The sequence below is a fragment of the Varroa destructor genome, unplaced genomic scaffold, assembly GCF_002443255.2.
Source record: "Varroa destructor unplaced genomic scaffold, Vdes_3.0 BEIS01000003.1, whole genome shotgun sequence".
NCBI classification, from domain to species: Eukaryota; Metazoa; Arthropoda; class Arachnida; order Mesostigmata; family Varroidae; genus Varroa; species Varroa destructor.
The window spans coordinates 15,057,357-15,070,608 of record NW_019211456.1 but is presented as its reverse complement, the minus strand read 5'-3'; positions in this window follow the sequence as shown (position 1 = coordinate 15,070,608).

Sequence of the window (13,252 nt, the reverse complement as noted above, 5' to 3'; positions counted from 1 at the left end):
ACCTACTACAGGTCTGTCTACTTGTAGTAGGCGGAATGTATAGGTATACGTTGTTTTTAACATCATTTCATCGTCAAAAGCCCACTCAGTCTATGGAACATCCATAAATGTTTGTTAACGATCATTGGCTTATCATGAATCTAATTATCTATGTAATTTTTTAAGCAGTCTAGTTATAATTGTCAGTTGTAGAATAAGCTTCGGCGTACTCGATAGAGCTTTTCTTTTCAGGACTAGTGCTAGTCTCCTATGGGGAGTTCGACTGTACAGCTGCAGCTGCAGGAAATAGCCTATGATGTTTCGTTGCAGTTTTATTATAGAACTTGTTGGTTGATTTTAGCACTTACCGAAAAATTCTATCTAACTTCTTCTTGACGTTGTTGCTTTCAACCCTTTACTACACCGCTTTCTTAAATTTGGCCCTTTTCAGGGCATATCGTCCTGAAACAGCTATCCCAATAGCTATCATCGGCATGTTTTTCATTTTTGCGATCACTTAACCGCTAGGATAAACTTCTTGTACCAGAGGCCCTATAATAATACGTTTTTGTTGGAGAAAGCAGTTTGCATTGTTAGCATTAGATTTAAGGATCGATTTACTACATATTACGTACCGTTTATGCTCACATGCATCAGACTAAATTTGATCAGAATTCATTTTCTGCAGGCTAAATTGTCGTTTCATTATATGGCTCTGTTTTTACCACTGCTGTTCTGACTCGAAACGTTTAGCCAGACGCAAAATTTCTACCTTTAGAACCCCAGACTTTTTTAGGTACCACTTGGCATGCGGAACTGCTATCTGGTACCACCCAGTATACTCTTTATAAGAGCTTAGGATTTTAACTCAATGCGACGTTTTTCGTCAATGACCGCATCTACCTATACGCTACAAGGCAGTGTTTGTCAAACCAAACTACGGTCAGAAAGAAACAGGCGATAATTGGCTGACGGAGAAGACGTTAACCATAACGATTTGGTATCGTCGACGGCTAGACTAGACTAGACTCACAATAGTAAGTTCATAGCAAGAGACCTTTAACGGCTCTCTCCAGGTCCTCAGGAGACCTATAGAAGAAGGAAATAGTTCTTGCTGTCCTTCGAGTATCGACAACAGAACAACATGGAGGCAGTCAATTCAAGTGGAAAACCCCAATCCGTTATGGAAACGAGGGCACCTTGAAGGGATACAACACCAAATAGATCTCTTGCCCTCGGGCTAATTGCCAACAAGAATTAGGGGTGCCGGAGTAAGGGAAAAGAGATGCTAACAAAGTCACACTCAACTCAGATCAAAATAGCCGACAACGAGGAAAGCAATCGAGAGAAGAAAGGGTTGTATAAGCAACAATAGGAGTAGACCGCGGCCGAATGAGCCATACAAAGCAACCGAGCGGACTCGACATACGGCTACACGCAGAGATTGTAAACAGACTTGGTCACAAGTGCATGCACGCTTATAACCACGCCTGGAGAGTGTATGAAAGAAAAGGGGCGATAGAGAAGATAAAGGCAGACCTATGTCCGCAAATACAGGCGCGTCCGTCGATCAATGGCAGCGATCCACGTCGCGAGCAGACCGTTAAGGAGTAGAATCGTGCAGCAAGTTGCATGCTGTAGGCACGCACGGACGCCTGTACACAAGGCAAAGCGACAGTACCCAACCACAGCAAAAGACGCTCATCCGTATCCCTGAATCGTCGCAAAGCAGTTGAGGCGGCATCGAGAAAAAAAAAACACGTATGAGGACAAGCAGAAAGATTGCTGCGCGCCGAACAATCGTTGCTATACACAGAAAAGGCCAAAAATATACACACACACGTAATATATACATAACGAATAGCGCGACTCGATCCAGCTAGATAATAACTGTAGGGCGGCAAAGCTAAACGCCACGAAGTAGAGGCAGATTATTAGGACAGCGATTGCAGTAGAGAAAACCGGTAAGCCTACAATTAACGGGACTAGTAGTAAAGCGATCAATAGATAACGATTCGTTGCGACAGTTGTTTCTTGTCGCGCATCGTTTCGTCTTTGAGTGACTAGGTCCCAAAATACAGAACTAGCTGCCATTTACTCTAGACTCTTACTTTCAGATAATGGTTAGCACTTTTGTTTGTTTCCTTGCGAGTTGCTCAGTGGCTCACCTTAATATCTCGTTTTTTACCGTTTACACCGTCTCCCATTTGATGCTGCAATTAAATGTACGCATAAGATTTGCAACGTAAAATGTTGACCGATAATTGTATCATTTATATTATTACTGAGTAATTGTCAGTTATCTGAAGGCAAATAAAACGCGAGTAAAACATACGTTTCAAGTAAATACCAAGCGGGTGGAGGCACATGGGGAAATTTTGAAATGCTTTTAAGTAGGTTTTTTTTTCTGATTTACTCTCATAGTAAATTTAGCTCTTAAAAAATAAAACGCGTTTCTTACAGTTTCTTTTATTGGGTTAGCTTTCAGCCATAAAATTTTCCAGATTAGATCGAACTGTACGACAAGTCGAGGCTCAGGCTCAGGAGATTCTAAATTGCCCCGCTTACTGATCTGTTCAGTGTAATGGGATAATGTCTTGACCTGGCCTTTTTTCTTTCGGTGCCTCACGCCTTGAGGCCTTTTTTCGATGATGGCTCCCAATCGCGATTTCCCAGACGAACCGTCCGGTCATTCGACCTACCTATTGCTGCAAATGATCGACGTCGCACTAGTTCGGGCAATCATCCGACTAGATCGGTGACAATACTTTCACCCCGGGTTACGACGATTTGTCTTGGGTGGGCAGAATGAAAGTCTGCGGTTATACGTTTTCCATGTATCATACACAGTGAATAAGACGACTTTTGGTTAAGTTGATTTTGTTGTGTTTTCTATCCGAAAGACTGCTAAGAACCTTCGAGCAGGTGTTGCCCTCTAAGGTGAAAGCCACTGATTTGTCGAATATAAAAGCGCCTGTAGTTATTATGACGTTACTGCCTAGTCCAAATACTCAAGTGCAAGTTATTTTTCATTAAGCATTAGTATGAGAAGGTAAACCGAAAACACCATTTTATTTGATACGATCATTGCTGTTTTTTTTTTCTATTCGATACGAAGCTAAGCTATATACAAAAGTCTTCCGTTATATATTGCAGCAGTCACGAAGGCATTTGTTCTTGCGTTAGACGCGAATGAATTGCTAATCGTATTATAGGACTATATTTCGGGCCTGAAAATGCTTTTTCCATTGGAGTAGTAGCGTTACTGATAGTGTAATGTCAATGGTAAACCGTACGATAACGACGGTTCACAAACGAATAAGCGAATCTGCCTTATCTCTTCGGACGTTTCGACGGCACGATCGCATTGCGTTACAGCCGAATCAATCATTTGTCGTGGAGCTCGTACGAACTATACGTAATACGTTTGGGGCTCGTATGATTATCTAGAACCGGATTTGGATTAGTTGAACATTTGAGTAACTCTATTAATTAAAGCTGCTACTTAGACAATCAAAAATGAGTGATATAATTCTTCTAGGCCGACTGGATAGGCTTGATAACGATTTGTAAAATGGAAAATTTCGACTTTTTACCAGTCGGACATCTATGACAATGACGGTTATTCTACCTGGTTATCACTAATGCCGTTATTGAAAAATATTTATCATGCCCATGAAGCGGTTTGGTCAGACGGTTTACACGTATAACTGGGCACGTTATGTTACTATTCGGAGCGAACGCTTAGGAAGACGACTATCCAACTTATCAAGTAAACATTACTAAAAATCTAACAAATCCGTATCAAGGAAGGGGTCGCTATCTATATCGAAACATGTCTCCATGCGTTTGCTGTCATCAGCGCCCAATGGCTGTCTCGTTGGAAGCTATGAGCAAATTTTTTGGAATAAAGTACTGGATAACTTTTTGTGATAGAATCTGGGCGGTGTCGTAAATAATTGCGCTTTTGTTTAATGTTTGTTGAAATCAAGCTGAGCCATAAGCGTAGCTATTTTATTTTCTAATTTTTCGCCAGTTTTCTAATGTATCGTAGTCGATCCGCCTTCGATGTCAGAGTACTATTAGATTCTATGAGGGCTGTATTGACTACGAAAGGCTTCACCCCAACTCGCGGAGTAATTTACAACCTCAATATCTTCGTAACTTCGTTAAGTGTCACTTCGATATCACACGCTCGCGTGAATCATGCAGTTTCTACGTAGTACATATTTGACAATAAAGCTGCGTCAGCTCTTGGCGTTTGCTTCAGATTTATCAAAGACGTATTAGAAACTCGTTGGATGCACCTACCAAGCATGTTAGCACAATAAAACGGCGACCGGCAGAATGCGCTTATTGGACTGAAGTATTTACTGATCAGATCTGCAGTTACGAGGCAATCGAGTTTAGTAGCCACACCGTTTGACTTTGCGTGCTAGCAATCTATCGTGTATGTTCGCAGCCAACCTATTTCAAACAGGTTACGCCTAAGCTCGAAGCTAAAATCACAGGCCAACCTCGGCAAACGGCATCCAGTTTATTCCCTTTGAGTATAGTATGGAAAGCTTTAATGTCTAAAAATCTCTCGCAACCCTCGAATGTCATAAGTTATCTTCTTGCAAAGCATTCGCAACACCGTCCTCTAAGGCATACGAAAGTAAGTGTCGAAACCTGAAATCGGACCGGAGATCAACTCTGAAACCCAAAGCATTCCATTTGGCAAAATGACGTAGCGTACGAGATTAAGAACAGCGCCATTTCGGCCATCCGAAACAGCGGATATATATACCTTTATGAACAACGATAACAAATAGATTTCTCTATCTATCTATCTATCTTTGGCCTGCAGCAAGCATAAGCAGTCAGGACGCAGGCTTCATGCCTGGTCACCGTAATTAAAATCGAGAAGTTGCTAAGCCTCTCTTGCGATATTATAGTTACTGAACATCTGCTTAGAGGAAGCCATACGTTAAGGCCCACCAAGTCTGGAACGGTTGTCCTGAAGACTCTCACTTAGAAGACGAGAAAAAAAAGTAATACAATTATGTAAATCGTAATTCAAAACGCTTAATGTCCTTAAGAAAAAACTGCCAAAGTAGACATATTAACAGAAACCTTGATTTCGAACGAAAAAACAATAACTTGTCTTTAATATTTTATTTCGTTATTTATTGATGATTCAAGGGATTATTAAGTTGCTCCATTTTTGCAGCATACTTATTCGTGAATAGGGGTATATTTGGATGAAGTAAGTATTTCTTTACGTTTTGAGGTATAGTGGTCGAGTATTTCTCTGAAATGGAAAACTAGCTAATAATAGATCGGTTAATCGATACATGGCGGGTGCGTACGATGCAATAAAGCGTCTGCTTTATAGCCTCCTTACAGTGATAAACGCTAGACGTTTTTTTCTCACTGGGCACCTACACAGGCACTGGCCTACGTACGTACATTTCTTCGATTTATAATATTTATTAGCTCGCACTGGAATAATATAATTTTCCGAAAAGAAGAAAAAGCTCACGGATGCTTTTGCAGGATACGGCATTGTTCACAGAACAGGAAAATCTGCGTTTAGCAACTCTAGCGAGTCTAGGTGACATTTTTAAAGCTCTTCGACCGAAAAGGACATCGATAGTCTGGCCCTACAACACAGTCTCTAGTTATCAATAGTAAATACAATATTGCACTGAAAGACAAATATAACGATACAATTAGGCATTAAATATGTCCAGATATTACGTATTTAAGGGTAGTGTCGAAATTTAATTGATGCATAGTTACTTTCGGGTTCGCTACGATCTTACGTAACTAAGACTTTCTGCATTGCGATTTCTGGTAAGGTAAAAAAAAAAAAAAATTGAAACTCGAAAACCGTGAAGCGGGACCGCTAGCCAGTGGCCGTCCTAATGGCAATCGTATAGCTAACTTTGCTATAGAGACCGCGTTTTTCCGGGAGTAACCAGTCGGTTCGGTAGCAAAATCAAAAGTAGCAGTCTTCTTGTTTGTTTCCACAGACATGCGAAAATGAGGAAAAATGCAAATTTAACTTAAGCAAACGAACATAAAAGAAAAATTTTGCTCGTAATTAAACATCTCTATTTAAAATGAATAGCTGACTTAAATGATGTGCTAGCAGCAATCTAATTTATGCAGTGATAATTAAATTGTTTAAAGTTTCTTCACAGTAATACGACGTGGACCCATTCGAATGTTTGGACGATCGATTTAAAATGGATAGAAATCATCCTCATACGAAGATATCGATGCTAATATCTTCCACCTAAAATCGCTGATTTGTTTTACAAACAAGTTGTCCATGATAAAGAAAGATTGGTTATCAGCAGTTTTGACAGTTCTTTTCCGTTAGGAAACTCTTCTCTCAGGCAGTTGCATAATAAAACTTGCATAAAACTAACCTTAAGCCTTATGATTAAACCTCTGACGATTGCTTATTGCACGTAGATTTGTCAACTTTTTAGAACTTCTCGGAGACTATGCTGCATGTTATACGTGTCTAGAAATCCGAACTTACAATGATGGAATTAGTGGTCGCCTAATCTGATGACCTTGAACAGTTTCCTTTCTTATCTGACGCTTTCCCTTAAACTGAAATACTTCTCAGACAGTCGTGTAACTTTTTGCACTGAGCCTTTGGGCGACCAAACCAAATCAAACGACAACCAAGCAGAACACGGCTTCTTCAGCCTGAATCATGCGATACGCCCACACACATGTAGAGCTGGTACGCCGCGCGGCAGCACGTCGTATCACTCTAAAACTGCGTGTATACCGAGCGCATAGAAAATGGATCAAACGCCTGAAGTCTTCTCAAGCGCATCTTATCTCTGAGGTTTCTGAAGCAGGCAGACACCTGAGCAAAAGTAATGGCGGCGGCGGCGGCGGCGACGGCAGCAGCAGCAGCAGCAGCAGCAGCAGCAGTAGGCGGTCAACCGACAACTCTAGGGTTCAACAGCATCTTTCGTTGTCCTTCCCTTTCAATTCAGCCGGGCCATAGCGATACAGGTATGGACATAAAGAGCAGATAAAAGAGGGCAGATGCTTGGCGGGGAGCTATGCTGAACTAGGAACCTCTTGGCGGGCTCCGCCAGGTGGCATGTTCTCAGGGGACCTGTTGCGTCTGATGTCGATTCAGACCCGAAACCAGGAAAACAGAAATCCAAAGACAGTCGGAAAGGGCTGCCAGGGGGGCGACGAACAGGGGGAGACAAGTAGGAATCAGATAAGGATAGACAGAACAAGAACGACAATAAACGAATACTGAATCGCTGGAGTATTCATTCAGCAAAGCACTCCTGTAGTCAACGTATATTTATCTTATGCTAATGTGGCTATTATGCATACGGAAGATGAACTTTTTACCAATTCACATAGAAGCCATAGTGTAAACACATCTGACGTATTTGAAGGAACATAAGGAGGCAGGGTGCACACTAAGGAGTAACCCGCCGTCTCGATATCGGAGACAGTGCTGTGGCGGTTCATGTAAAATATATTTGTTACTGATCTACGAACAAGCTGCAGATACGCACAACGACGGCCAGCAATTGACGGATTTTATATATACCAAAACTTTTGGTTCAACGAAAGGGTTATATCATTAAAAAACGTCAATACGTGAATTAGCGTTACACATTAGTGTCCCACCTAATAGCTAATAAAGCTGCTAGTTATCAAATCACATATTCGTGCTTTTTTGACAATACCCAATTAAACAACAAAGCTTTTTTTTCTAAACAAGATGAATAGATATATAGCTTTAGTATAATTATAGATAATTTCGTTTGCTATTAACGTTTCATTATTGGATACTACTAACTTATTGAAATAGAGTAGTTGATAAAATGCTGTTTTTTTGCTTCATTTTAGTAGAAAACTATTCCGTTACTGAGATTTTTTCATCTTCCAGATATTCTCTCGTATCTGTCCTTTTAATACTAACATATTGGTGACTTTCGATTATCATTGTTTTACTGTTGCAGTCGCGGGCTCCAGGTGGGACTCTTATGCACTGTCACACTTTTATCTCTTGCGAACTTCTGTGCGCGGCCCGTTGTTCGAAATTCTGACGCGTGGTGCGACATCGAGGAATTTTATACATAAAAATAAGACGGGTTAAATCTAGGCGTTCGGGGTCTTCTCGATTGTCTTCCTGTACATGAACGAGACGGCGCAAGTGTCCGCCCTCAAATGTTGATATTAGCTCGATACAAAAAACACGACTAGCAACAATGGAAATATGTGGTAAAATTGCATATTATACAATACGATATTTTTCGGACGTCGGAAAGTGGAATTTCTTTTATCTTATATCTTTAATCTTATTTTATGAAGTCTTCAATCTATTGCAATATCATCAAATATGCGCTGATTATTTTGTATGGCCATAGAGTAGTTCCCAGACGTTTGCATCTTGGACACAGGGTCGTTTACGTGCGACCATCTATCGAAAGCCTACTAGTAAACAACAATGAATTCGCACCCCTGGGCCAATGCACAGGCTGCACTGATACTGACCGTCATGCAATGTATAGTAATATTTATATATCGTATCGAAAAACTAAGTAGAAACATGCTCGGTAAAAATTCACAGTAACATGCTGTTTACAGCACCAGGATAAGATAATTTTTAATTGTCTTCGCTCTTAAAAAATACCCGTCGACCTCAGTGGCATCGTAGCTCGCTTCCCATCACTATTGCCACTTTAAAAGGCAAGACGGAGCTATCCTTTTTGTTAAACCTAACTACTTGTTAGGTGTAACCTTGTTTAATAGTTTACAAGATCGTAAACAATTACCAATGGTTGCTTTCTATATATTTACTGTATTTAGACGTGATGAGTTTCTAAAATACTTGATGTTAACTTGTCTTTACCCGAACGTTGACGTTTGGCCTCTATCAGCGATATACTGTGGTGCCGCTAGTTCGTTAGTACTTTACTAGCCTCTTTAGCCGGGCATTCAGTGGTTACGCCTGTGCTTCGTGTGCTGTGCCTCGACCGTGAACAATGCAAAATAACCTGGATGAAACCAGATAAGACTTCAAAAGTGAATACGTGAACGCAAAACGGCAAGCCACACTAATGAAGATCATATGAGCAACTGACGAAGAGATGGTATCTTACATAGAGATAACACGAGTACAACAGACGAACTTATCACATTATAAACGTTTCTATGCAGATTTCTAAAATAAAGATGAAAAGCGAGAGGTAGTTGAAATATATCTACGATAATTTGCAAATTCCACCTGTAAATTTTATGATCAAGTCTGCATGAACTTCTTCGTTTCTCCAGACAATAGCCGGTCAGAGAAACGCACGGTAATGGCATAAGACCGACAACTTTACAAAGTCGCGAAACGTAATTGTTATTGTTAAGTACGTTTTTTTTCACAGCATATCGCTCGCAAACGGCTCCGATATTATATCTGTTATCAAATGAGTAATATACAGAACTAGGCGTTATAGAGATAATAGTGAATACGGCGAATCATAGAGCTCTTCTTTATATATTATACCTATACATTACAACAACACTATTTCATAATACCCATAATAAAATCGTGATCGAGAGCAAATACATACACTTTGTTGTAGGCTGAAATAAGCATAGTTCGCATTGAAATGAAGTCAGTTTATCAATTGTACCTGGGTCTTGATAATTTAACCCGGGGCGCATTACAATCCGCTACGAACTATCACAGTGCATCCAGTTTAGGCTTCTATAGATGTGAAATTAGGTACGTTCTCGAAAAGTAGTTTCAAGAATAAGCACGTGCCTTGTTTAGAATAGATCTACTATTTTTATGCGTGTGCGTTTTGCGTGCCTCGTAGATATTGGCCTACTATTATTTGCGTACATTTTTGCAAATCATATTGTGATAAAATTATGTTTCCATGTAACCATCCGCTTATGCAAGTAGAGTAGAACATTCGTATGGTTTCTCATTAATCGTTCATAATCGATGCAGTGGATTGGATCAGCTTTAAGTGAGTGAACCAAGTGCAAAATTAAACTCCTTTTTACCGTACTTCGAGCTTGTGGCCTCCTTCGTCTATATCATAACCTTTCACTGACCCCAGAATCTAAAGCCTATTTAGTCCGTCGTCCTAATATGTTCGTCTTCTAGTCAACGTCAGCAGGCGACTGTGAGGTTACGTCCCCCCTTTCGTTCTACAAAACATCTCACCGAGCCGCTGTCATTTGAATGGCCGAGATTTTGCCTTCCACCTCAAACCATTTTCAAATATTTAACCAACTATGTTCTTTGTTTCTGCTCTGGAAGAACAGCGGTTCCGGTAACGAACTCTATGACAGCGTTCGACCTTCGGGCCTAATGTAGATCCAGAGCTGTCTCGAGGCCGGTTCCGTTCGTCTCCAGGATTCGCCCCCTCCTTAGATTTTCCTCTTTTCTATAAAGAAGAGTTTAATAGAGCTAATATCTACGCAACTGCTATCCTAAGAACTGTTGTTTGATATTAGAAAACATAAATTTGTCTGAGATGTGTGTTAAAGTCCTCTTCACGTAGCTATTTTCCTTCTGCGGCAGGTCCTTTTCTCTTCTCAAGTGAACGCTTCTATGGCACTGAGAGTTCTCAGATACTGAGAACGATGTCCGCCATTCTACGCCTGGAAAATTCAAGGACAGATTTCGATTCGAATTGCGCGTTGCGTCCCGTAATTGACTAACAGTTATCGTAGTCATTGTTAATTTCATGGAGTCGTATAAATTCATAAGATGCGAGACAAATGTATTATAGTTGAAGTTCTTTAAATGATAGCCGGTGAAATCATTCGCCCTAGATACAGTGAGCCGCGTTTGTCTTAACAAACCGCCAGTTGGTTGAAAGCTTGTCACTCTTATTGAAAGAGATCCTCTAATAGACAGACTTGCTTTATTAGGGAAGCCCATCCTTCGAGTCCAAATCAATCTTTCGAGTTTTACATCTGGTACTCCCCAACCTAGGTATTGTTTTAGACAGCTGGCACCCTGCATCATGAAATCACGTGTGGCTATTCTCGGCTTCGAATCTACACCGTAAATAAACGAGACTCGTAGCCTCTGGACCATGGCGGAAACACGACCTGAATCAACCCCCAGAAATTGATTGATGTAACAGCCTGCTCATTAAACATATTTATATAATTTCAGAAATGACACAAAGTGAACTGTTGTCTAGGATTAAAAAGGTTTAAGGCGGTGATGACGCTTGTAGTTTCAGCGTTATTGTAGAGACCTATTGCAGACATTTTAGAATACGTTAAAGATTCAAGAAACAATACCTCTTTTATAGTCAAACTCAAACGTTGAAAAGTCAAGGCAATGATACAGCTATTAATGTGGAAGAATTTTCTTACAAAACACCGAGTCACAATGCAGTTCTCCCCCACAAGTACCAAGCATATCTAAGTTTACTTTTAGGATAACCGTAACGATGTATACAGTTACTATCTGATTTACTTCCCTTTTTAGCTCGCTGTGTCAATTACTCCTGATTGGCTTACCACTAAAATCAGTGGGAGTTCTCCCAGCTACTCAAAGGCAGACGTACTGCAAGATGCGGAAACTCTCCTTCTTACATACACACGCACTTTTATATTGCATCTTGTTACTGATTGTTTTGTCTCTCCTTCATTTCTATTGTACAGTTAAATTTGCCTAGTGTCAGTCGTTCATTGACTATATGGACGTTCTCCGCAATACTAATATGGCGCGAACGAGAGCGACGGGGAAGCGTCCACATAAAGAAGCGGCCGCACAGCCCTTTTGCCATAGTCTCGGTAACTGTGCGACCCAGCGCGTGCAACGCATATCAACCACTAGAACCTCACTTCCTCTCAAGCATTCTCAGTGTCTAACTCATCAGTTCTTCTCTCCACTTATGCCTTACTTTGCTTCACAAGAAGCGCTATCGTCGACTTGCCCTAGCTTAGGCCGCGCATCGAACTCAGTTCTGCTCCAAACATGCGTACATACATACAGAGTAAGCGTTTACAGGGTGTTAAAAAAGTAGCGCAGGCCTGTGGAACATTGGTCGTGAGAAAAATACTCGCATTCGCGTATGAGCAATTGTAGAGTCTTGTCGGTATATTAAAACAGAAATATTGGAGCACTTATTAGTAACACCACAGAACTTTGACTTTTTTAAAATATTTTCCCCTTCACTTTGACATAAGGGTAGCATGTAGCTGAAAAGCCTCTAATCCACCCTGTAAGGAGCCTCCGAATGGCTAACGTCGTGAAAGGAGAAGGTATGCCTTCAACTCAATTGCAGTCGTATTGACAGTGGGCTAGCAGCATGGTGTGACTTCCCTGCAAAAGCTATTAAGAGTGAAAATCGACGGGAAGAAAGCTGCTAGACGGAGAGAATGCAATGCTCAAAGACGTCTTGCTCTACGAATTCTATGCCTGCACTAGCAGTTGCAATACGTTTCACTTAGAGCTCACTTTTCCATGTGCAGACCCCCATCAACTCTTGTAGAGCTGTAGGTGCTCTTCGCCGGTAGCGGCACAGGCAAATTCAATATGACCGTTAGCCCGAATGACAGGACAGTTAGCTGATATATATTCCTCTCATGTATCGTTGTCCCGTCGAGAAGGGTGCCCACATCTCTTGGACATCTTATCCTTGCATCAAAATGATCGACAACAATGCTGAATAATCTAGGCGGCAAGGTAAACCTTAGATACTGCCATCTACGCGCTTTATAATCTTAAATAGAAGGAAAATTTAGCCGAAACGGGAGCGCGATCCGAAGCGGTAAAAGTGGTTCGTGAAGCTAACTGATCGAATGCTGCATTGGTGCAGCGAGTCGAGCTCGTGAAGACCGTGAAAAATAAAAGGTAGCGTCCTCATTAACGATGGGTTCGTTTATTTACTCCTTGCAGGTATTTTCTTTACAACATGATGATTATTGTTCTTCGAGGATCCGAGAATTTTATGAAATTGAAAAAGTCGGTACTCGGATCGAGGGCTTGGTTATCCTGCGAAAGGAATATTCCGTTGATCCACACACCCTGAAGCAGAAATTAGATCGGCGGATACCACAGTTGAACGCCCGACTTAACTTAATAGATGATCGGTAGTATTTTAAGGAATTGGATGCTTTCAGATAGTTTAAAAGCAACCTACCCTCAGTTCTTTTCTGTTTTGAAGCCTTATAAAGTGTAAATAGTTAGATGTCTAGTTTAAAAAATGCTTTAAGAAAAGCCATACACGCACATGAATGGAAAAAAAAAACACTTCAG